The 22,283-nt window shown below is 37.3% G+C and overlaps 1 long non-coding RNA gene across 1 annotated transcript; it reads left to right on the top strand.

Moving 5' to 3' along the window:
- Window positions 1-224: 224 nt before the first annotated feature.
- LOC125776184 (uncharacterized) lies at window positions 225-863 on the top strand. The gene is made up of 2 exons (XR_007421472.1): window positions 225-602; window positions 659-863. It is a non-coding gene; the product is annotated as an uncharacterized LOC125776184 (long non-coding RNA).
- The last annotated feature ends 21,420 nt before the right edge of the window (window positions 864-22,283 follow it).

The raw sequence follows: 22,283 nt of genomic DNA, 5'->3' as shown, positions 1-22,283 counted from the left end.
TGAGGTACTTCGTATCAGCAGAACAATGTTTAGACCTGGCACCTATCAACCAAAATGAACTGATGTATTGTTTAGATACTTCATTTCAAATATTTTCTGCTCGCACACTTGAGTTGCTTTAATTTGAAAGTAATGACTCGAATGTTTTTGTAAAACACGTCATACTCAGTTTCATTTACAAATACATAGTTTCAAATTTTTAGAGATACCCAATATTTCCAGTTTACCACCCCTATCATGCATTTCGATTACGTTCCCGCTCTACGCTCCGCCGGAGTCGAAATTAGGTATCATGCGTTACGATTGGATTGAAAGAAGAAGAGGAAGAGCTATAACTCTTTCGAAATCAGCTGTTTGCTTTGAAATATGTGAAACTGGAACATAACAAAGCAAAAATGCACAAATTACTGCTGTTCAAAGAAAATAAATAAAAGTAAAATTTTTATATTGTTATTATTTTTATTAAACGTAACTATGGAATCTTTATCCGCGGCGATATTACTGGTTGAAGAGGAGAGCAGCGCATCTCAGAATGCTGGGATGAGAATTGAAAGAAGAAGATTACGAGATATGTGCGATCCCTTCCAGATGAATGACGGGCTGTAAGTAATTGCACGTGAAAGTAGACATTTTTCTTACAATTTGTTTACTTATTTAGATTCAGAAAAACTTTCGTCTGAATAAGGACGCATGTCCTAGATACGTTTGCGGAAGAAACGACGGCAAGTAAATTTGATGCTACCTCTTTCCAAAAAGCCTGCACATCTTCCTTAGGACGCTGGTGGAAACCGTTGGCTATATCTAGCTTACTCTCCATCATATCTGCCAATTTTCCATATTGCTCTGGTGTTGTTGTTTTTGACCTGAAAGCATATCAAAAAACATCACTAAAACTGGAAATATCGTGTGTTTTACAACTCTTAAATACAAGTTTTACTTACATTTTTAGAAAATTAAAAAAAAAACACGCAAATAATAAAATTTTCTCAGCAAAATAAAAACACAAAAAGTTCTCCGCCAACAAAATTGCAACTTAGCAAAACGGAGCTACGATCGAAATGCATGATAGGCAGAATTGTAAATTTCGAAGTTGAACTGAACGGGAACGGAACGCATGATACCAAAGTCGCCAAACGGAGAAAATTTCAATCCAAGTCGAAATGCGTGATAGGGGTGTACATTTTCTAACGGAAATTAAATTCCCTGCTTCCATACATCACATAATTTCCTTTCAGTGCTAGTTTTCGCCGCTGCGATGCCTGCGTGTAGCGGCACACCTAACTGCATTTTAAAACCTCTTTTGTGTGTATTGAAGAAGAAAAATTCGCGGCGCGTGGCAACATTTCATTTGCGAAATTGAAACAATGTTACATAAAGTAACCAATACTCGGCATATAATGTGCACTGCAGAATTGCGCCACAAACCACTCAAAAGCGCCACTCACCAACAACAACGGCAACATTACAGACAAAAAAGGTAATTAATTTCGAAGCTATTCCTTCCTTTCGGCTGCTGTCGCCCATAACGATCTGGTAAATATATATTTACATATGTGGGTGTCTATTTCATGTGTTTCATCTATGTATTTGTGTATTTGAGTGTGTGTGTATTGGCAAAATTACCAATATTTTCGCACATTTTCTTTGGCATCTCCTTGCGGCTGAGTCAGCATTTTGCCCACAAAGTGCGTAAATCATTGTTGTTAGGATGTGTGCGTTGCCATGAACTGCATTGTTGTGTCACGCTTTCGCCGCTACTGTCTGTTGACTACCACGACCACCGCCACCTGCACTACCCCCCATTGTCGTTTTCACATAAATCTCAATATCAATAAAGAAATATATTTTGTTGTTGTTATTATTATTAATAATAGGAATAATAATATTGTTTATAAGTAACGCCGAAAAATGTACAAATCACAGCAAGCTAGCCAACCCCCGAGGCTTCATGAGGCGCACTCATACTATATTTGCTCGCATCGAAGATTCGAGGAATATTAAAAATATCTCACATACAGCACATAGAGCATACATATATCATACGCATCGGTTGGAGCTTAGATTTATTGGTCTGCTTCGGATACCTTTCGGCTACTGTTACCTATACGCTTGAGTCCACATTGCGTCCGCAAAGTGCGGTTTGAATGATTTGCAGGAAATGCAATTATTACTCATACGCCCTGTAGGCCGTTGTATGCGCATGAATGATATTACGGTTCATTGAGTGGCTTTTATTGTGAAAGTCATAAAGCAGCGTGTGGTAAAACAATGCGGAGGAAAAGTGTTTGTGTGGGGAAATATATGAACAAATGGCATTTCGCTGAAAGTAATAAAGTCAGCATGGCGAAAACACATTTAAAATATTTTATAATTTTGGGTGTAGATAATGCTTTCGATTAGAGAAATAGATTTTGTTTCTACAAAAAGAATTTAGTTAGCTTCTGTGAGGTATTGAAGTTTAAAACTGAATATGAAATAGTTATTTTTATTGTTGTAAAAATTTAGAAATCAGCCGGGAAAGATCCCACCATTATACATAGCATTATAAAAGTAGTAAAGCTGCATGATTATTTATACAGAAGGGAACGAAATTATTTAATTCTGTATCAGCCAGTCAGTCCAAAGCTTAAAATTTAAGCAAAATAATCAGAGTTATAACACAAGCTTACTATATAGCCATAGGAAAATAACCAAAATTCATTGATGACTTCATTTCTATATTTTTGTTTTTTTTTTTGTATATTCTCAGCCATTTGACTTATTCTACCTCTTGCAGATTGCTGTGAAATATGTATTATGGTCTTGGTCTTGGTTTTGCTCAATCAGCAACTTGCAAATGCCATTATTATACATACATATGTGTATACAAGTGTGTGACACGTTCCACCTGAATCATAACAAAGCAATTTTTCGGCGTTTAACATCGCGCCACGTGTATCACCAAGCAACGCACAACACCAGGCACAGCCTTTGACCAGCTTTCTGCATGCCTTTCCCACGTTTTTTGTGTTCCCCTTCGGTGATTACTCGACAACTTTGGTGAAGCGTGTTTTTAGCTATATGCAAACGCTACACTCATTTTTGAAAACGAAGCGAAATTTTGCGGCGTAATCACTTCTGTTATTTATAATATTTTTATTTCGTCTTATTTACATGTGTGCGCATGTATTTGCTTGTGTTTTTGTAGGCGTTGAAGGGCAGCAAATAAAGTTATTAAGGAACACGCGTTGCTGCCTTGCTGCCCAACGGAAAGGTGTTGGAAATCTTGTGTTGTTTTTACTTGCTTGATATACCTAAATATACATACATGCATATATGACATACAACAGCGCTACGTACATTCAAAAATATTTATGTATGAGTGTGTGTGTCATTTTGCACGCATCTTTGTTTATCAGCTTAGAGGGAATTCTTTTTCAGGTGCGTTTGCCTGTCTGCCATATTAAATTTGCTGTATACACACGCAAACCGTGTGGGCTTGTGCGTGTGTGTGCCTTGTTGTGCGTACTAAATTCCAACATCTATACATAAAGATATCAAGTAAGACCAGCATTCGTCTATGCCGACTCACAAAGCGTGCAAACAGCGCACAGACACACGTATAAACAAGCCTGTCTGAAATTGCCAAGATGAGTGCATTTTAATGAGATGCTCGGAGTACTAAAGCATTTTAAACACACATAAAATCCCTTAAACGTTTTAAAGCCACAAAGCACGTAGATGTAAAATTTCACATACACAACACCCACGCACACACTTATACATATGTATGTGCGGCTGCACGTTTAGCCCCTCGGCAAATGCCTGTTAGTCTGGCACATTCATCACATCACACATTGAGATTGCAGTAAAAAAATGTTAATGTCTCTACGCAGATATTTCGGCTTGATAAGATAATGGCAAACTCATTCGTCTGTTTGTTCGTTCATCTTCTCATCCACTTTAAACTTTTAGCTCACTTCCCCATAAATTCATGCCTTCATATTATGTGTGGGTGTGTGCGCAACTTCGCTCCGTATGTGTAAGGCTTAACTAGGCTCCATGCTGACGCTTCGGAATGAAAGAGATTTGCTCACCGCATATTGCAGGCTGATTGCTCAATAACAAGCGAATTTTTGCAACGACCTTTTCCCAACTCATTAATCCCCACCAGTTTGTTATGTTGTTAAGCTTAACCTCAAATACGAGTAAAAAAATATATATTTCCTTTTTATGAGTTACTAAGCGCCTCTTTAAAACATTTAATATGTTTATAATAAACTAAATCGTGCACATACTTCCTTTTTCGCCAATTCTCACCGCCTTCTCTTTAAGAAACTTGGTTTCTTTTTTGGAAAAAAATTTTAAGGGATTACATGGATTTCTCGAGTACGCAATAGCCATTCTTCAACATTTTTTTTCTCATATAAAATTTCAATATTTTTTTAGAATGTTAACAAAGAAATTTTGAAAGGTTTGGAAAAAAAAATATTTTTAAATTCGGCTATTTCGATGCCATTTCCGGTAACCCCTAGTAAAAAAGATGCGCTCGCGTTAACAGGATAACTCCTGACAAGATCATCTAAAGTGAAAAAAACGTTATTTAGTTAAAACCTAAACCTAGAACTTGCACGAAGAAAAAAAAAAATAACTGCATCTCAAAGAACTGTGTAAAATGAAGATCGGTTGAGTAGTTCTCGAGAAATCTGACCAACCGACTTCAAAAGCACAATTTCGCACAAGTTCTCAAAGTTGTATCTGCGAAACTATTACTCGGATGAACTTGAATTTAGGACAATATTCGAGAGGTGATGTAGAATTTAATAAGACAATAAAAAATACGAATACCCGTAAATCCATGTAACCACTTAAGTTACCACCGTTGACTCGTCTCACTTCACGATTCTAATTTTCATGCCATGCTGACTTACCACATTTCAGAATATGTATGATTTTTGTGGAAAAACTGAAATGATGATCCTGTTGAAAATATTACTATACCAGGTTGTTCAATAAGTTTTGTCGTTTGATAATAAAAACACAATTTTATGGTTCAATGTGCACTTTATTATTCAGTATAATCTCCCTGAACATTAATACACTTGCCCCAACGATCCTCCAATCTGTGGATCCCATCCCTGAAGTGAGAATCCGGAAGGTCTGCAAATTACGCTTCTAAAGCCGTTATGACCTCTTCATTTGATGAAAAGCGCTTGCCACGCATGTGTGTCAAAATGCTCTTGTGACACGGTGCATTTTTCTGATGAAAAATAATTTTTTATTTGGCAAACCGAGTCTTTTCTCATGATTTTTTTTCTTCAACTGGCCCAAAAGGTTACAACAATATTTAGAATTAATTATTATAGGAGTTTACAAGTAACCCGCAAACAAATTTGCCCTCGCAACCCAAGAAACTGATGCCATAACCTTTTTGGCCAATTTTCGAAAACGAACTCGTTTCGAAGCGGAACAACCAGGTTCACACCATTCTTTAGAGTTTGTCTTGATTCAGGATCATGGTGATAGACCCAAGTCTCATCTATAGTGATTAAAACGCTATAAATATTGCTGAGAAAGTCGCATTCGAATGTGTTTTTGATTCATTGTTAGTGAATCTAACACCCATTGTGCACACAGCTTTCTGGAACCCAAAATTTCACTTAAAATATGCTTAATGAGATGTGTAGAGCCTATACTAAATCTCTCTCAGTCAATCGACGATCTTCCAAAACCATATCCTGTATTTTGGCTATGATTTCTGGTGTAGATGCGCTTTTTGGACGTCCTTCAAGTGGATCGTCTTCAAGGCTTGTACGACCACGTTTAAATTCAGCAACCCATATTTCTACTGTTTTTATTCTAGGTGAACAATCGTTAAACAATTTTAACATTCGGTCGTGAATTTCTTTTGTTGCTACACCTTCCAAAAATAAGAATTTTATTGCTGCACCATATTAAATTTTTTCGACTGTAAAAAAATACTGTGACACGGTAACACTAAATGGCTTCTAAACAAAGAATGAAATGACGGACTGAAATGCAACTTCACTTACGTTCATATGTAGAGTGTACCAACAAAACCAAAAGAAAATTTGGGCTAGTAGTAACGCCTTCTCTTATTGAACAACCTGGTGTATAAAACATGCTTGGATTTCGGTCCTCAGGTCCAGTAGGTTAGAAAAGTATAAAATGTTCGGATGCACCCGAACTTAACCTTACTTGTTTTTTCATATTTTTGAAACAAGTGGCATCCCTCAATATAAAAATTTAGCTGTAGGCTTTATTAAATTTCTAACCTCAAACAAAATAAAAACGAGTAATAATTCAGTGTTATGCGAAGATAATGCACCGTCGCATACTGCGTTGATTCTTCGTGAGTTTTCGCCAAGTTTTCAACCAATTTCGTGCATCGTATTTGCCTGATTTAGCTCCGTGTGACTTCTGGCTATTCAGCAAACTCAAACGGCCGCTTCGGAGAAACCGTTTTGAGTCAATTGAAGACATTATACGTGAATCACTATGCGCATTGAAGGCTATTCCGGAAATTTTACTGTAACATTTGTTTTCGAGGATTGGAAAAACGTTGACATAAGGGTATTGTGTTCAAGAAGGATTAGTTTGAAGGATGAAATAGAATTTGAAGGATAAATTAAGAATTTTAAACTTATGAACAAAGGCTTATGAGTCGATATTCTAAGGAATTGTGCAGGTCGCGTCGTATAGCATCCATGTTGCCAACATACAAACTGACCAATCAGTATCAAGTTATTGTATGGAAACTATTGTTTTTCATTTGTGAAGGGTATTGCAGCTGCAGTTCAAGCGGAATTAACGTTTTTTTTTTGTTTTTTTAGTGCACAAAAATCTATGATTGAAAAAATGTCCTCTATGCGCAATCGAGTATTTATCTAGCACTTTTTTGCGGTTTCCATAATTAAAATGGTCAATTAATATTTCAATAAATTTTAAATACAAGCACAATCTAGTCTACACACACCAACACAGGCACAAAGGCGCACTTATAGCAATGTGTAGCAAATTAAATGCATAATTCATACGAATGTGAGTGTATATGTGTACGTGTTTGAGTTTCGAGAATTAACAGTTACATGAATTATGGAAATTATGTTATAAATTAATTGAGTTGAATTGCACGAATCGCTGTGTCACTAAACAATTGCAGGCCAGCAAACAAAACAACACATACACATGCCTGAGTGTGTATACATAAGTGCTATTACGAGTGTGTGTGAGCCATTTGCAAGTGGTCAAACTGATAGCCTAAATACGGACAACACTTACATAACCGTTAGCCATAGTGAATATTGCAATAGCTGGAAAAATCTATAGAAATACATATGTATGTATGTTTGCACCTACGTATGTATGTGTGTATATGCAAAGGCTTTGTTCGTAGTACATGTTTTGTGTGTCATTGAGCAATGCATTAATCGCACCACTTAAACACATGCAATTACCAAAATCCACACACATACACACTTGCCACTACACATACATACATATACGTTTATGTGCATATTGAAATTAATTGCCCCACTGGCGTCAACGGCAGCCCAGCGGCGCTGTAATTGAATTACATTATAATCTTTAATTAATTAAAAAGCGTTGAATACTATAAATCGCGTACACGCGCAGCTATCCACACACACACACACACTCAATTGTATACACTTGCATTAGGGTGTGTGCATAATTAATATTTATTTAGTGAAACCTCATTTATGGCAGCATATCCTCCAAACATATGGTACATACATATATAAACGCATGTTGCATGCAACAAAAAGGAAGTGCCGCTAAAATAACGCTCCAACATGACCACAGCAGTTGCAGCGTTGCACTGGCTACGGTCAACATCAAAGCGGCGGCTGCAGCTTCAATAGCCAGCGTTGCGAAATTGGCACCGAATGCGAGTCACTCATACGCCCTGTGCAACGCGACTGCTGAATGAGGAGCGCATATTGTAGCAGCGCGGATTCATTTCTCATTCGTTCCTGCTCAGTTTTTCTCACTACTGCTGAGTCACACTGCTCTTCTTAACTCTCTTACATGCTCTCTTTCGCTTTTAAACACACATTTAACATTGTTGCTCTCCGGAAGGAGTGCCTGTTGTGATTCAGCGCCCACAGAAATGGGTCAACATTCAACTCTAATAACAGTTTCATCATCATTCAGGGAAAGTCCTTTGTGGCATTTTCGATAGGCGCGCACATGTGCATATGTGTGTGTGAAAATATAGCAGCAGCGTATGGTTGTTATGTGCCAATTAGGGGTCAATATTCTGTTGTGTCATATTTTACATGCTGACGCTATATTTTCATTGCGCGCTAGTAAAGCGACTAAAAGTTGTTAATATTGCAATTTTGAAGATTTAAGCATAAGTATGTTTGTAATATAGAATATTCAATATTTTCATATGCGTCTAAAGGTTTAAAATTTTAACATTTATTGAGTTTTGCACTACTTGAACTCAATATTTAATATTGAGAAATATAAATTTGTATCTACCTTAGATTAATTATATTTCGTGTTACATTGAAATAAATTAATGTTATTGTAAAAATGAAAGAATGTAAAGAAATCAAATAAGATGAGACATGAACTAAGTTAAGATGCAGCCAAGCTAGGTGTTTGACATATTCTCATTGATTGTAAATTTTCTTTTAAAATAGTGCTTTGAATTAACCATTTTTACTTATTGTTCTGCTTATTTATTATCTCTACAACAGGGTGTTCCATTTCGAATTTCCCTTTTTTAAGGACAGAAATTTAAGGGGGAGCCTGCTTTAAAGGCTTCAAAAAATTGTTTTTTTTTTGAGGATTTATTCGGAAGGGAAAGGAATAAGTGATTAAAACGTAATATCTAGAGTTTGTAGTTATATATTTAAACATTACTCACAAATTTTTTGGCTGAACGCTCGCTCACTATTTCCCTTGAAGCTTCAAACTTATTTCGAATTCCCATCTATACATAACTTTGGGGACATATTCTTACATAATTTTTAAAAAGAATTAAGCAAAAAAAAAATCGATTTTTTGAAGCTTCGAAAGCAGGCTCCCCACTTAAGGGTAAATGTTTATAAACATTCGAAATAAAATTATTTGACATTTATTTTTTAAAGATTATCTCTTTCAAATGTTGACCGTGGCTACGTTTTAGATGGTCTATCTGTTGAGTCCAATTTTCAATAACTCATTCGAGCATTTCGACTAATTACTGGCGAATGACAGGCGTGAAGTTTTGCTCCATGACCATGGTGTGATATCACACGATTTTAGTGGCCAATCAACTGGCCTAAAATGATTCCACCGGCCCACAAACCACACCTCACACACGTTGAGCGAGGTGATTTCGCTTGGGAATGTTGAGCAGCTTCAGATCTTCCACAAGCTGTATTACATATGTACGCGGCGTAAGATGCGCAAAGTCGTTCTATACGTCAGTTGGAGTTGCTGCAAACGACCATTCATCCATTAACGAATGCTGGGTCTCTGGATGGGTGATGATGTTGCGAATAGTACGCTCGATTATGTTGACCCTATATTGAGCGAAACACGCGAAACACATTCTTTACTGAACGTTAATTTTCGTAATAACGAGAATTCAACGATTTGTAAAAGTTGTTCAGTCGTAGGTCAATCCTCAGATACATGCCCAAGCATACTTTTGAGATCCATTGCTATCTCACTGATGTCAACACGATGATTTTCAAGCACTGATTCTGAAATGAGGGGAATGGACTACTCACATAAGACAAGTTTTCGATAACTTCACGACCTTCATTGAATGCTTTGTGTCAGTGAAATATTTGCAAAAATAGTTTTAAGGCTTTAATACTATTTCAGATCTCACAAAACAACCACCTTAAAAACACGAGATTCCGCAGAGCGCTTTTAAAGCTCTATAAAATTTAAGAACATTACTTTTAGACTATTTAGCACTCAGATTTTGAATTTAAGCCTCAGTCAGTTGTATTTGCTGCTACAAATTTTAATCAAGTAACTTTAATAGAGCTGTCTGACACCAAGGACTCTCCTAAATCTGATTAATATTTCTATGTCGTCGCGGCGTTATTAAAGCCCTAGTTCGTTGCAATTCTTAAATGAATATTATCGCATATTACTTCATTACGCCGAGCTAATTTAATTGCTGTAAATGCTTATCTGAAATGAAATTGCGCCATCACCGGCCGGCGCACACATTACGCACACACACACATGAATTCACATTTGCCAGCAAATTTCCACTTAATTCGTGGTCTTGCGAAAGCCTAATTGATTCATTAATTTTTTGCTCACCTGCAGCTCTACGCGGCTTACACTGTTATTACTCGTACTTTAAATATAACAAACTTAAGTCAAGCACATAAATCCAACAACAAAAACCACAACGACAACTGACTTTTAGTGTAACGAATTCCGCTGTTAATGCCCAGCGGCGATAAATTCTTTTCAAACAAGTTGTTGTAATACAGGAAAACACACACACATGCATACTTATGTATGCGAACAGGAGTGAGTGAGCGCAACGCCGTCGTCGCTAATGCGCACGAGGCCAATCAGCGCGGAAGGCAACACGCAAAACGTGGTCAAAGTCAGGTGCGCGCGTACATCAACGCCGTGGAGACTGGCATGGGTCAGTAAATAGAACTTATTGTTTCATCAGTTTTCGTAGCATAAAAAGTTGGATTTCATAACGACGAGGCGCATAACGCTCACGACGACATTTTAATGGCTACGCCACGTAAAGCTTAGCAAACTCGCTGAGGGCCGGAGGCATTTTTTCCCGCACCCAACTCACGCAGAGCGCGACGGCGACGACGTTAATGCGACGTGTCATGGTCAGGGGCAACACGAATAGATGCGCGAATTAGGGAAGTGGTGGAAAGGGAAAGCAAATTCCTCCAGGTGAACAGCGCGCATACACCAAAAAACACATGCCTCCAAACCAATTCAGTATATTCGTGTACATGTGTCTGTTTATGTATTGGTTGTGTTGCTGCCACGTTGATGGCGCTTATAATGACAACAATTAAAAATAAATCACTGGTAATAACATCAACAACAATAACGGTAAGGAAATCGCACGTAAACATTATCGTTTACCACGTCCACCTGTCGTGCAACAGCGCCAAAGCCAACTGGCTTGTATTTGTTGCAGGAGCGGCATGAAGTTGTAGCGCGAATATCCGCAAGGCAAACACTGTCGCACCACTCTTACACGCACCTGTACTTATACTTTGTTTTTGAGATTATGTTGTTGTTGTTGCATATTTTAGCCATATAAAGGCAATGTCCGAAATATTTGTGACGCTTCTGCTATGTACGCGCTGACACCATCGGTGGTCAACACCAAACTAAACAAGTAAGGTAACAATAAGTGTGGATGGAATCAAAGTCTTCATACTTGTGGTGGTTATGTCAACAGCATTATTGAAATAACGTTAACTTCCCTTCTAAAATATGTTTCCATACAAGCACTTTATTTCGATTGGTCAAATTTCGTAGATTTCTCGCCAAATATAAAAATATTCTAAGCATGACCTTAGCGGCCATTTAATTCACAAGTCAGCAAACCTTGTACGTAATGTCGTCCATGTTTAGACGTGAATATGAGTCGATTCCGTCAAACATTTTCTCTGACGGTACGAATCAAATCTTTACGCCAAATCGGTTTATCGAAAATTGGCTTAAACGAGTGAAGATATGCAAACGGAGCCATGGTAAGCATTTGTCCGGCATTTCGTTCGAATCAAATATGGCATAGCATTATCTGCATAATAAAACCAACGTTTACAAATCGTTGGATTTTCGTTATTACGAAAATTAACGTTCAGTAAAGAATGTGTCTCAGGTGCTTCACTCAAGTTATGGTCAAAATAATCGGCTTACTGAGCATATTATTCGCAACACCACCACCCACTTTGAGACCGAGCATTCATTATTCGATAATATTCAACCAAATAGACCACGTCCAGCACGCACTGAAGAAAATATAGCAGCTGAGAGTGTTCACGAAAATTGTGGAGAGTGGATTCGGCGAAGTCCGCAGCAACTCGGACTCACGTATGTAACGACTTGACGCATTTTACGTCGAGATCTTAAATTGAAAGCGTACAAAATACAGCTTGTGGAAGAATTGAAGCCACTTGACCTTACCAAGCGACATCGCTCCGCTATTTGGGATCTTGAAAAGTTCCAAGACAATCTGAAGTTTTCGAGCCAAATTTTGTTCTGCAATGAGGTCCATTTCTAGCTCAATAGGTACATAAACAAGCAAAACTGCCGCATTTAAAACAAACAGAAACTTTAAGAGCTGTCATTTCATTCAGAAAAACAACGGTTTCGTGTGGTTTGTGAGCAGGAGAAATCATCGGTTTCAACAAGACGTCCGCACTTCCCACACATCGCATCAATCGATAGATTTACTCGTATTGAGAGAACACTTCGATGAGCAGATAATTTCACATTTTGGCGGTCGAATGGCTATCAAAATCGTGTGATATCATATTCTGTAGGAATATGTAAAGTCTAAAGTCTATGCGGACAATTCCGTTTCGATTCAGGCTTTGGACACCAGGCGTGTCATTCGCCAGTTACCAGTCGAAATGCTCGAATGAGTCATCGAAAATTGGACTCAACGGATGGACCGTCTGAGACGTAGTAGCACTCATCGTTTGATAGAGATAATCTTCAAAAAATAAATGCCAAAGAATGGTCTTTCGAATGATAATAAAGATTACTCATTAAATTTGAAGTTTCTGTGTTTTTTCTTCAAAAAGTAGGGAACATCGAAATGGATCACTTCAGTATAACAAAAAAGAACAGCAAGTGAGTGAGAGAGAAAACGTCAAGCATTTTAAACATCTATTTAAGTATACTGCGCACATGAAGAAAAATCTGCTAAGGACGCTATAATCAGTTCACGAATGGACATGCAAAACAAGAAGAACCAAGCTAAATTTACTTAGTGAAGTTATATAAGAATTGCATAACAATCTTCAAACTCACTCTTGAAGGACTCAAAACCTTCTTTAAAATATTTTAAACAAATTATGCGCATATTTAAAAATGTTTTTTGTTCTTTCACCCAAAACAAGAATTATAATACCTTGTGTAGCATTCTACCACCGGGTTGAAAAAGAAGCGATAAAGCTCCCACCTATATTTTCAGTAAGTGTGTGCGACAAAGTTCATGTGCTAACACCCCCGGGATGTATTTTGAATTTGCATGCTGGTAATTATGTGGACCCCATGCGGTTATTATCAAAGCAGCCAGCATTTGAGCAGATTTGAATGGATGGCCGGAGGCGGGTGAGCCACTCAACAGCGCAGCTGTCTGTGCAACAAAAACCAGCGACCACATAAATTGACCGAAGACACAGCTAAATTACAATTACAACAATTAATAAATTAAATTATGAGTCTGTGGTTTTGAAAGCAGCTGAACTTGTTACGCTGTCGCCCGACAGCCGCACACAGCACAGCATGCGCCGCAGCAATTGTTGTTGTAAAGAAGCGTCAATGTGTAGATTTTCTTATTTCTTGTGGCATCCACATTTTTCTAAGCAATTTTTTTTTGCCTTCCGTTGGCTTTCTTATTTAATTAAAAAGGATGTGTGTCTACGCGGAGCGCACTCTGCTCCATAGCAACTCTCTAGGGTCCAATGAATTTGAAAAATTCCAGAACCGGATAAAAAATAAATAATAAATAACTTTAAAGCAATCGAGAGCTGAAGGCAGTTAGTTGAAGTTTCATCACGGTAAAGGCGAAATTTCACTCCCACTTACCAGCTCTCACGAGCATTGCTTACTTCATCACGTCACTGACCAGCCGGAGCACCCGGACCACCCGGCCCGCTGACCTCAGACCGCAGACGTGAAAATGTAAATGGCATGTTTTCAATTTTTCGCAAACTGTACTCACTGCACAATGCTAACGGTACCTATTATGCGCATTTGATTAGTAGACACACATACACACACGCACATGCTCGTGCTATTACGCATGTTCACGCCTAGCTGCGCACAACAACCGCAACTAAAATTCAAATTTCATTATTAACAACAATGCCGTCAACATTTTGAAATTGTTGCAATTTTACGAAATTTCTATACAATTATCGTCTCATTGGAAATTTTCACATTGGCCTTCAATACAATCAAACGGCTGTCGCTGAATTCGTTTCGCCAACGTTTGTGTTTGTTATGTTGCACGCACGCGGTGCAATTTAATTTCATTTTATTCATTCATATGTGAACCTTCGAAGCAGAAAATTACCGCAGTTTGAAAATTTGCAGCCTTAAAAACCGTATTTTTTTTTTGGAGCTTTGCATACTTAGAGAGTTTGAACGAAAAAAAATATATTTTTTGTGATTGAGCATTTTTTTACAAAGGTAATTTCAATTTTGATTGAGGTTTTGTGCATTTTTTATATCTGTTTAATTTGTATTTTTTACAAAAATTATTATTTTTTATTTTTTTGTCAAAGCATAGGCTTGCTAAATTTGTTGGTAAAATTCTGATTTATTAAAATTTCAAAGTTACGGATTATGATTTTTTGTTAGTAAAATTTAACAACTTTTTTAATGGAAAAACTCAAAGGCAAAATATTATTGCAGAAGACCCTTTACGATGTTTTTTTGACCGACCAAATTTCATCAATATGAATATTGGATCATTTACGTTCTATTCTCAGCTCTTGGACAACCCTAATAGTTGCTTGTAACATCTGAAACTATTTGAAGAAGATATAGGGGTTTAGATATTATATTAGTTATGAATTACAGATAACTGTCATGCCTTCTTGATTTGAATAAAAATCTGCTACCTCCCCTCACCTCGTAAAGTTATCAACTTGTCCAGAACTACGGTATGTGAAATGGGACTATTGTCACACCCTTAAAACGCCATTAAAGGTTTCAAGTTGGTGAAATATCATACATATCTTACAAGATATTTACCGATTTGTACTAAATTCGACTATTTCTTCTTCTAAATCGGCGTAGACACTGCTTACGCGTTTCGTCTCGTCTTCAAGCGGATGTTTTTTAGCTACACAGAGGATACTTGGTCTAAGATCTGACCATTCCTAGGTGAATGCCGGTCAGAGATCTTTCCTCACTTGCGTGAGCTACTGCATATGATCCATTGTTTTTGGCACAAAATTAACAATATTTTCGTATTAATACATTTTGAAACCCATACAATTAGACTAAGTAATATAGAAAGACCAAAATGATCTCAAGCTTTACGTAATCGAATACTCTAAGAATTTTTTTTTTCGTTTTGTAAAATCATAATTCTCGATATTATAAGGGGAATTAAAGACTTGATTGATAATGAAAATGTCGAACAAGTCAAAAAGTTTGCGAATATCTCACAACATTTTTCCGCAATACTCGCTGAGGAATTTCATTTGCATTGTCGAATACTGCTCAATATCTCTGCCTGTTAAATAAAATAGTTACTCGGAAGAACCAATAAAATTCTGCACCGAATTCCGTCTTTACAATTTACTAGAAATCAAAGTAGTAGTAGTAGCAGCAAATAACTGTAAGTATATATATGTATATATACAGCATTAAATAAATTGAATTCCTCGAAGTTATGTAATAATATTGTCTGTCTGGCTGGGCAAGATATTTATCAAAGGAAATCGCTTAATAAAAACCACAAAGCATCACTTGACTTCATCAACTAAAACTGGAGAACACAATATTTAATGTTAAACAAGCGGTGTGAATGGTTATGCATAAAGTGGAAGAAGGGCATTGGAATGAGAAGATGAAGAAGTGGTATATGTAGGTGGTAGTATGAGATATTAAAGGAGCCATGAAATGTAGAAGAAGTCTTCGCTTCATTTCTCCTAGCAAGTTGAGAACATTAAATTTGCTAATATTACCAAACCACAGGCATGACCAGCAAAAACAAATATATGCAAATATGTTCGTATAATAAAGTTCTTCAATCATTCGGAGACAAGATTCAAATCAAAGATTCTAAATTTTAGTTTAAGAAAAAACATTAGAACTGTCAAATGTCAAAAGTTAGGGTTTCTTAACTTAAAATTAGCCGCAACTTAAATTCACTTAACTTAACTTAGCTTATCTCAGCTTAACTTAACTTAACTTAACTTAACTTAACTTAACTTAACTTAACTTAACTTAACTTAACTTAGCTTAACTTAACTTAACTTAACTTAACTTAACTTAACTTAACTTAGCTTAGCTTAACTTAACTTAACTTAACTTAACTTAACTTAACTTAACTTAACTTAACTTAACTTAACTTAACTTAACTTAACTTAACTTAACTTAACTTAACTTAACTTAACTTAACTTAATTTAACTTAACGTAACTTAACTTGACTTATATTTACTTATTCTATCTTATCTTCTATTTTTTCTTCTTTTCTCTTATTTTATTTCCTTCCAACTGAGCACCAACTCACACAGCAGATTTAACCACTGAAATCCATAAATACCAACCCACTCCGACTCATGAACCCTGTATATCGCATAAATATTGTATACATATGTATTTGCATGCATACATACATACATATTTACATATATACAAAGAAATACAAACATTTCAAATTTATTTAATAAACAAAACTCAAAGGCAGATGAAGCACGAAGAAAATTTAATTCGTTGAGCATTTTTCCAATTCATTGACGAAAATCAAAATATGTTGCCGAGCACTACAGTCACCGCAAATAGCAAATGCGCATAAAAGCTGACACATACACATACATACATGAATAGAATAATGAACATAACCTTTAAATATAAACAACAATAAATTCGAGTAGAACTCGATTTATAAATAATTTTTTTCCTGTGCCAAGGACTTGCGAATTTCTCTGCCACTTCTGTCATGTTAAATCACAATGCCAAAGCACGCGCACACACACACGCAAGTCATGGTAGAAACTTATCTCGCTCACCCATTGGAGCACGCGCGTCTCACCTCATGTGATTCGCTGCCAGCTGTGTTGGTAAACTGCTGTCACTGTTGCCGCTGCCCACCCCGCCAATATTACTTCGACTTGCACACACACCGCGCCACAGTTAAGGAGCTCGCTTAACCGACAACCTCAACGACAAAGTTTTCAAGTCGTATTTTTGCCTTTTTCACATTTCATTAAATTTGATTAGGAAAATTTTGGCAATAAACTTTCGAGAAGCAGGAGAAGCTTTCGCTGTCGCCACGGCTACCAGTCACTTGGGCACTCGCTTACAAGCAGCGTATACATGAGAGATGACAGACGTAACGCGGCGAGGCAAAATTAAAGATTTCTGCTAATTCGCCATAGCAGTCACTTGTAAAGGCATGTGAACGGACGCACCGGTATTTCACACACCCATTCACACACACATATACACAAATATGTAATACTCAAACTTTAAATCATCCACAAACAAAACTTGACTATAAATATTCGCTTCCGCATAGTAGCACACATATGTAGGCACATATGTAGGAGCATATGTATGAGAATGTGGATTTCTTTTGTGCTAATCACCGTAAGAGCACGCACACACCGACATCATTTGCTGACTTTCGCTTTTCTTGTCACCTGCTTGTTCGTTGATCCTGTCGCAGCGGCAGTAACGCTAAATGACTTTTCATATTTGCAGTTGAAACTTTCCGTCGCTCGCGGAGAAAAACCCACGGGCTCTTGCGGCCCTGAAGTTTCAAATTTTCTTTATGACAAAACTCCATTAAAGCAGAAATAAATTTTACTTGACGCAAGCAATCGCTCGCTGACTTTGAGGAAATTTGAGCGGCATTGCATTAAGGAAACGAAGCTTTGCCACCACAGAAATCAAATTTAAGGAACTCAAGTTTAATCTTAAAGTCCTAGTGCAATATTAAAGCGTCAAAGACTGTTAAAAATTATGGAAAGCTTAGCATGGCATTTATTTGGCAAATTTTGAAAGGGAAACGATTATAATGTGGTTGAAGTTTTTTCATGCCTTAACCAGGAACTTTAGGACAGTCTTCCCAATGTGTAAATATATTTTATACTTAGCGAGATTGTTATTATTTTCATTAAGATGCTTCAATATACGACAAGCTAAGGATTTTTCCTTCATTCTTTTAAAGAAGATGTACAATCATTCTAATCAATAAGAAAATTCATCTATAGCGAGGTTGATTTAAAAAATACCACTTTGATTGGAACATAAAATTAAACGTCCGTTTGTATAAAAGTAATAGGACTGAGTCGATTTAAAAAAGTGAAGCGAAGATGCCAGCGCTGCCAGCACGATTTCCAAGCATTCAATGCATCACGGAAGGCATTCTCAGGAATAGCCTTGAGAGCCAAGTGCTGCTTAGATCCCTTTTGTCGTTCCAAATTGCTTGTCTTGACTCGGGATCATACTCAAAGATGAGTCATGGAGTCACCTGTGATTACGTTATTCAAAAATTAGGGATACATGTTCAAATTTTCTTGGCACACTTACGAAAATGTACGATAGCCTAAAAAAAAACAATATTTTTAAAGTTGTTTTAAAGACAATCCGCAGAAAAGTGTTGGTTTAAAAGCCGTGCAAAAGTTAAAAATTATCTACTCACTAATGGTTACAGGAAGGTGCTTCTGAACTTTGCCAAAAAAATACAAAACCTGCAATTCAACTAACTGGAGGAAGTTCGTGTGGTCGAACGAGATCAAAATTAATGATTTGGAGTCGTATGTACGCGAATGGATCGGGAGAAGAAAAGATGTGAAATTAAATACACATCATGTTACGCCATGTTCGGTGAAACTCTATCATGGTGAGAGAATATATGACGTCCAATGGCTTTGGTACGTTGGCAAAAATCGTAATAATTTTGGCATTCATTTGCTTGGCACTGTAAGAGATTTGAAAATGGGCTGGATATTGTTTTCCAACAGGACAATGTTCCGGAATACACAGTAAGGGCAACTCAAAAATGGCTCCAGAATAATAATATTAGTACGCTCGATTAATCTCTATAATTTTTTTAGTATTTAATGTTTAGTAGGTGTGAAAAAAAGTACCCGGAAATTGTAAATAAAACGTAAAATATTATTATCAATCTTCAAATTAATCCGCATATAATTAATACACTTAGTGAGTGTGAGATAGCTTCAAGCTGCTTCGAGAAATTTTGTTTTATCTCTTCGATTGACTGAAAACGTTTTCGTCGAAGCGGCAAGTTGAGTTTGGGGAACCAGAATCACACGGAACCAAGTCAGGAAAATATAGTGATTGATCGTTGATATTCATTGTATTTTTGGCTTTAAATTTGTTAACAATCTAGGCTCGATGCGAAAAGAATTCAGGTTTATGGGACAAGTCGAGCAAGAACGCGTTTCATATCCAAAATATCTCGCGAGAGATGTCGAGTTATTTTGCCCTCTCTCTAACACTTGTCTGAAGATTTTAAAGCACCATATCTTTCACTTTTTTAATATTTTCATCAGTTGAAGAGGTCGAAGGTCGTCCAGAACGAGGCATATCTTCAACGATCTCTCGACCGTCTTTGATGGCTTTGTACCGCTCGTAGGCTTGTGTTTTTGATAAAACTGAATCATTTACCTGGGGAATTTAGTTACAATTCCCGGATGCTTTTTTGTCACACTTTATGTTTCTGTGTTTGGTTTTATTACTCGTCGATTTGACATTAAGCCTTTCCATGAACATTTCATTTCTCCGAATGTCTCTCATTTAGACGATCAGTGCGCATTTTCAAGGTCAATTAACAAATATGCAAATCGATGTAACGCCATGACAGTCGAAAATTCTGTGGAATTCATACAGAAACAGAAACTTTTATTTATTAGCAACATCTTTGAATATTTACAAAGAATATTATTATTATTTGCTTTTTGAGTAACAAATGAGAATTTGCTATTTCAGCCGTAAACTCATCTTTTAGAAATGATTTATTATATACATTCAAGTACACATATGAGTGGATTACAGCAAATAGGTATGTTACTTTGTGAACGAGGAATAGCATTTTATTGCAGTTCAAAAGGCAAATATTTACTAAATTGACTTTAAAGTAAAGCAACAGTCTGTGTCTGTGCAATCTCTAATAGTAGATAAAACTGCAATAGATTACGGAAAATATTGAATATTATGAATGTATGTGTGCATGCACGCCTTGCCGCAATTTTTCACATTTGCTGCCAGCAAAACGACAGCAAAGTGAAATCTACATAAATAATAAATGTGATAGCCATTGTAAATCATAGAACAAATGTGGATATAAATATGAATGCTATGATAAAATAGTGCTCCACACACATGTACAGGTGCCTGTATGTGCTTGCACGTAAGTCTGTGTGTGTATGTGTGTGGAAACAAACATGTAAATGTGATGTGCAGTGGCTGTAAGTGAACTGTAACCGAGCAAATTGCAAGCGACGTGTTGAAAGTGTTATAATCGCCGCAATTGCACGAAGCTCGTGGACACACAGTAACCAAAAACTACCAAAAAAAGAACGAAAATGAAGTCCAAAAAAAAAAACACAAAAAAAGAATTGTGCAGAAAAATAAAACGGATGTCGAGTGGCAAAACGGCAAAGGAAATGGCATTACGTTTGCATTTTAAATTCTCACACGCCATCTGCCGTAAATAACCGCCGGCCAAGGCTGCCGCACCGACAGCACCACCACCACTCCAACCAGCCGTTCACTAAACACTTCACACGAAAGGTGGGCAAGGGTGCGGTGGCGCTGGTGGCAAAACGGCTCTCTAGACTAAGCAAGTGACGGCAGTTCCTTGAAGCTGCCACCTTGAGTTTGCGCCCCCGCGCTCACAACGCCAGCCCAGTGCGTTGAGGCAGGTTGAAAAGTTTCAACATAATATTTTGTTGTTGTTGTTGCAGTCGAAAAATATTCAGCATAACGCCGTTTGGAAGCTGAAAAGCTGCCTTGAAGGTGCAGAAAATCGCACTTAAGCAACCTTTCCTTTGCTTGATTTATGCGTCAGGTCACAAAGGCAAATCGGCAGTCCAACTCAGAATCCGAAGAAGTGTCTGCAAGTGAGTTACTTATTTTCTCGCACTGTTTCGGTCGTCTCGGTTGCACACAGCAAGGACATGTGCGCGTACTACGTACTTCAGTTGGTTCAGTTGGGCGCTGCGTCCAATTGTGTTGGACGTGTGTGCGTGTGCGTGTGCATGGATGTGTGTGTGTGTGTTGGAGTCGAATTGCTTGACTGCTTTCACTTCTAATATCTTGTTAAACAGTGCTTTTTGTTATTTTCGCTGTCCATTTGGCTGCAAAACTTGCACGCGTGCTACCAAAGGCCTGTTATGTGTGTGTGTGTGTGTCTTCGAAAATGCCAAGCGCCCCGACGGCGCACTGTTCTCATACAGTTCACCGCTCAGCTTGCAGTAAAATTCAGTGCTTCATACTTTCTTCCAAGTCATACGTTTAGCAATGTGCAGTGAGTGTGTGTGCCTATGTATGTGTAATTGTGTTAGTTGCCGCGCGTCCGTTTATGAAAAAGGCGTAAATTTTCTTAATGGACTGAAAATTGGGCAATTTTATAGCCTCATGAATAAAACATTTTTATTTTGCAACAATTACAAACACACGCACGCACGCAATTCGACGGACAGTCAGTGCAAATGGCTGCCACAAATATTACTAGCTGGCGGCCAAGGACAAAAAATATATGTGTGGCAAGGTTGTACATAAAAAAGATCTATTGTGGCACAAGAATACACTCGCACCAAGTGAAATGCAGCGCAACAGCAATGGCATAACTAATTTCCTCGTCAAGACATAAGTATAATGGAATCTTTATCTCTGGAAATAAACATATGCATGTGTATGTGTGTACAACCCGTACCCCCCACACTTCGTAAATCACATAAAAATATGCCAGTCACACGCTGTGTTGTGTATCGAATTTATTTGTGCTCCATTATGGAAGGCACTCGTGTCTATCTGTAAGCATCGCGATTCTCAATTATAGCACGTGGACACAATTGTTTTATCAAACTTCCAAATTTCGCGCTGAAAAACATGGAAGGTGCTCTCACTAAAAAACTTAAATTTCGACAGTACTACATTTCAAGACGTTTCTAATTTCCTCTAATTTTTCCTCGAAAATTTCAATTAAAAAATCCTAATCTTCTTCCTTGCCGGCGTAGAAACCGCTTACGCGGTTATAGCCTAGTTAACAGCGCGCCAGTCGTTTCTCCTTTTCGCAATGTGGCACCAATTGGAGATTCCAAGTATAGTCAGGTCTTTCTCCATCTGGTCTTTCCAATAAAGTTGACGT

Source organism: Bactrocera dorsalis, chromosome 2 (assembly GCF_023373825.1).
Source record: "Bactrocera dorsalis isolate Fly_Bdor chromosome 2, ASM2337382v1, whole genome shotgun sequence".
NCBI classification, from domain to species: domain Eukaryota; kingdom Metazoa; phylum Arthropoda; class Insecta; order Diptera; family Tephritidae; genus Bactrocera; species Bactrocera dorsalis.
This window is presented reverse-complemented; position numbering and strand designations above follow the sequence as displayed.